We start from the raw sequence: 5,348 nt of genomic DNA, 5'->3' as shown, positions 1-5,348 counted from the left end.
AAGAAAGCTCTCATCGGTCTTAACAGTAACATGCAGTAAATTCATGATGGGAGCTTGGCAAGCACTCTTGGTGGGTACAGTGCTGTTTATCTTCTTATCATGGTCCAACAGGTAATAGTGTGCTGTCAAACAGCTGAGAAATGTCATTCTGTGGATTTCCATTTCATGACTGGTTCTGTGATTTAAAAGTGGATTTATTTAGGATTGCCATGAATTACTTATTTTTTTGTAGATAGTAGTAATGAGTGGTTGTCCAACTATAGGTCTGTAACCTACATCTTAGTTACTTTTCAGTCTGTGTAACTGGAAGCCAGTAGAGAAATGATGAATTAATACAGTCATTTTGTTCAAGAAAAGATCTACTTAACTATCTAATCCACCATAATTGAAATGTCCCATTGTAGGTGTTCATTGCAGTAACTTACTTGTTTTCTAACAATGTCTCTCTAACTCACCCCTGTCCTGTATCAGTGTGTTTATATGCAGTACTGCCCTCTACAAGAGTCAGTCAAGAGTGCTCACATGTTTATGGTTAGCTGTCCCTGTCCCATAGGAGGCTGTAAATCCTGGGCCTAATAACTAATAAATATTTTTAGGCTGCTTGTGGAAGCACTTTGGTTCTTCTTTGAGTTGCAAAATGCAACTGACAGGACTAATGTTTGTTTATGGGAAGATCATTTAGAGAAGATCTATCTGATTCTCTCTACTCAAACCTCAAATGAATAAATTGGAGGTCTTGTTGGATATACAAGCCAAAAATATTGCAGATTCTTGAGGAGAAACATTTTGAGCAATGTATTTATGTTTTCTGACCCTATCAGACACTGTTTAATAAGCATTTAGCATAGCTCTAATGGCTAAACATTGATTGATATTAAAAAAATATTTAAATACTGTGGATTTCTCTGTAGTGATACTTTGCTAGTTTATAAAGAAACTAAAAGCAGAACTTGAATTAGTTGACCTAGCAGAACTCTATTCCCAAATGGTTTAACAATCTACAGTTTATGTAAAATTGAGCTTAGTTACAACAGAAGAATGAAGGAAGGAAGAGAAAACTTAGCCATGTATGTATCTGGAAAACTGTCTTGTGCTAAACCTTATTGTTTTGGACAAAGTCAGTAAATGAGCATCCCATCTGCTATAGTTTTAAAGAAAAGTAAGCCCTGTCTTTTCTGAGCAGCTGTACTTTTGTGCTCAATGGCAGGCACAAAAGGAAAGGAAGCAAACAAATGCAGCGCTGGCAGGAATTTTGGAAGAAGCAATGGAGATTCCAACATCTGCAGGATTTATTGAACCCACTGGGAATTTGTACGCTGTGCTTGTGCTGTCCTTTCACCTTCATTATCCTCTACCCCAGCCCTTTGTGTTCATTTACCATGACAAGTTGCTCACAAAAAGATGGCTGTGTGTGACCAAATGAGTAGAGGTGGTAGGAAGTACTTGCATTAGAAGTCATTATGATGATGATTGTACGTTTTGAAAACTAAGTGTTTGTCTTAATAGTGCTTTAAGCTTTCCCCGCAGTCTGGAAAGCCATCGTAATTTGGACACGTAAATCATTGTTTTAAGGCAGTGAAACTTATGGGCCCATACTGAACATATTATCAAGTTTAAGTGCAATTTCAAAGACCAGTAGCCAGTTCCTCTGAGAGCCTGTTCTACTTGTGTTTTAACTACCTTGTTGAAGAAGGCTGACTTTAACAATGGCACTATCATCATACACATGGTTAAGGATCTGATAGGTTGTCAGGAGTGTCGAAGTCAGGTAGCTAAAAGATGTTTTAAATTTTTTTTGTTCTAACAGTCACTGCCAGATGTGAATAGCTTATCTTCATGCATGAGGCTGAAAACTGTGGCTGTTCATGAGCAGATTTGTGACCTTCCATTAGCGTGTGAGCCTGAAGCCCAAGGGTAATGCAGCTTCAGACATTTTATTTTATTTTGCTGCTGTGAGTCTACTTGGGATTTCATGCTGTGGACAGATACGCTAATCCATTTGCTTCTATGTTGGCTGGAGAGTTTGATTTGTCCGTAATGAGTTTGAGACATCTGACAAGTCATTCATTCAGCAGATTTGAGAGGATGGGGAAACAGTTGGAGTCTAATAACGAGGAGCTGGGGACCATAACTCTCACTGTATCTCAGCCAACAGAAAGATGTGCGTGCAACATATTTGAGAGGTAGAAGGGTTAGCATTGCCTTCTGGTTTTTGGTCAAATACTATTCCAACTCCTAGTAATTCAGTATATGTATTTTATTTTACATTAATAGCTAGGAGTAAAGGGTGGTTTGGTCAACCATTATGCCAACTCCTTCCATGTAACAGTACTTGGGCTATCCGGTGACTAATCCCAGCTGCTGTGGGAGCCACAGATGTTTTGCAAAAGTGATTGTGGGCAAGTCTGCATAAATCTGTCTTGCTTTGCTCATTACATTGGTGACGATTGGTAAGTGACTTTCAAACTGCAGGTACGTAGTACATGTGCCGTGGGTGAAGCTGGGAGCAATTCTTGATAAAAGATTAACATTCAATTGTATCTTTCAAATACAGTGAAAGATGCAAAACCTATTGCAGATGTACCATGTAGAACTGTTGAAGGGCAATTTAATCCTTACCAAGAAATGCATAGAATCATGATGAATAATTCCGTCTTCGTGACCTCTCTTCCTTACGTACTTCAAATTTCTCTCTCAGCAATGGATTTGTTTTGCAGATGTAAGGTAAAATCATCTACCTATGTCTTCCTTAAATCTGTTTTATCTTCTGAGATTTGATTCCATTTTCAGTTTGATATGCATGACCAGGAATTTAAAGAGTAAATATAAAAACTCAAGGGTGCAACATTCAGATCTGCACTTGTGGGCAAGGATATGAAATTTTATTTTAGATATCAGTGGTTACTAGTCTACCTACAGGAGAGCTTCAGGTGCTGCTAATATTTTACTCTTAGCACTGGATAACTCTAACAGTATGATTCTCACTGATGGACAGCTAATACATTGTTTGTGTCTTAATACCATGTCTGTGCCAGAAAAACAAGTGGCAGGGCTAATTCAGATGAAGATTTTGTTAAATAAAAGCCCTAACAGGTCGCCAAACCCAGACTTCAGGACTAGGATTGTGAGGTTTGGTGGTCAGGTTTGAAAACTCAAATGTCATTGTTAATACTGTGAGGAAGCTGTTTGGTTCAGCATTTCAAATAACAGTAATTCCTTCAGCGTCTCACTGTAGCTATGATAATAAGGATGTCTTTAATCTCTTATGGCTTCAATCAGGCTGAAAATATGCATATATTTTTATTGAGATGATCACAGGCTGCCTGACTGGTGACTGGGACAACTATTTCAAGCAGAATTTCTAGATTGGATTTGAGAATAGATGCACATAAATTGATAAAATGTTGATTATTTTGTCTCTTCATAAAGTCTGCTTAATGACTTTATGGCAGTTTATGATAGTACATAAGCTCAGAAAGTTTGTGAAAAGTCTGCTTTCAGGATCAGTGTCTTCCCAGAAGAACTGTAGGATTTTGGCACAAGGATGTTGCAAGTTGTTAGATGAACAATGCAGGGCTGACTTGTGAATGAAAACAATGTTTATGCCTAAACAGAACGAAGACCAAACCATTCAAAATGTATTAACTAGGTCAGTCTAACTCAGAGGGATTTTTTGTTTGTTTGTTTAATTTCTTGCTTATTAAAGTGAATCGTATGGAAATAACTATTGACAGAAAAAGCAATTCTTACAAAAGCATCGCCTGCCTGGAACTTGGTCCAGAAAGCCAGCTGACGCACTCAAAAGCAAATTTGTTTCAGCATTTATATTAACAGTTATAAGACTTTTATCTCTAGCAGCAGGAAAAAAAAATGCTGTTGAGTGTGGACTCAGCAACATGGTTTCAATAAAAATGTTTCTACTAATCAACCTAACAGCCACATAGGAAATTAATTTGAAATTTCCTTTGAGACATACTTATGTATATGAGTAATACTGTGATTAAGTTCTCTTCAGGCTTGCTTTTAGAACTATTTCAAGCCTGAAATCAGGTAAATACACTCTGTTAGTCTGGTAAATACGTGGTTTTGGGGGGTTGTTTGTTTTTTAAACTGCTTTTTGCTAGGCTCAATTCTGTGTATAGTTAGATGGCTGTTTCAGGGAACAGAACCCAATGCTTTGAGTTGATGAAGGTAGAAGAAGAAAGAGCAAAGGTTGAAAAAAAGCAGAAAGGGAAAGAGACAAAACTAGTCAGAAACTGTAACTGATGGTAAAACAGCCGGAATGCTTATGCTGAGTACTTGCATTTGAGAGTTTGTACTGCTTTAGCTTTTTATTAGACAGAGGACATGCTTGCAGATAGAACAAGTGAGTAATCTCTGTAGAATACCTGAAAAAAAGATGAGTGTAAATGCTGCAGTTTGTTTCAAGTTCATTTAGCAATGTGGTCCACATCTGTTCAGGTTACCAGGCTTCTATTTTGCATAATAATAGGTATGAATTTACTAAGCCAAAACCTACGTTAACTCAAAATAATATGTCTGAATTGTGGCTTTTCAGTACCATTGTGGCTTTTCAATACTTAAAGGGGACTTATTAAAAAAAAGATAGAGATCGACTCTTTGCTCAATCAGATAATGACAGGACAAGGGGGAATGGTGTTAAACTAAAAGAGGGGAGATTTAGGTTAGATGTTAGGAGGAAGTTATTCATTCAGATGGTGGTGAGGCACTGGAACAGGTTGCCCAGAGAGATTGTGGATGCCCCATCCCTGGAGGTGTTCAACGCCAGGTTGGATGAGGCCCTGAACAGCTTCATCCAGTGGGTGGCATCCCTGCCTATGGCAGAGGGTTGCAACTAGATGATTTTTTGGGGTCCCTTCCAACCCAAGCCATTCTATGATTCTAAGAATCTGTTGCCACCTTATTTCAACATCTTAGTGTGATTCTTGAGAATTGCTTTTTCTGCCAGCCATTGACTAAATCTTCAGCTGTTTTCTATCTTGGGAGAATTTTTTGATGTTTAGCAGGTGCTGTGTCCTTATTTCTGAGCCATTTTTAGAGAATTATCTACTCTGTTTTTAAAATAGAGCAGTTGTAGTATGAACTTGCTGCAGTGATGTACGCGTTTCTTTTAAATGACCTTTGTTACCCATGCTATGTCACTTGTTAGCCCAGACTGTAGCATAATTTAACATGCATCTCAATTGTGATTTGCTGTTTTACTCTGCAGTCCTGGCACCTAGGTACTTGCTAAGAAAAGAAAAGATAATAAATGCACACAAAATATTTATTTAAAACATGCACACACTCATATCCCCCATAGTATGGGATGCTAGAGCTAGGGTCTG

The sequence above is a fragment of the Cygnus atratus genome, chromosome 1, assembly GCF_013377495.2.
Source record: "Cygnus atratus isolate AKBS03 ecotype Queensland, Australia chromosome 1, CAtr_DNAZoo_HiC_assembly, whole genome shotgun sequence".
NCBI lineage: Eukaryota > Metazoa > Chordata > Aves > Anseriformes > Anatidae > Cygnus > Cygnus atratus.
The sequence above is the reverse complement of the archived record's forward strand: the minus strand, read 5'-3'. Positions refer to the sequence as shown.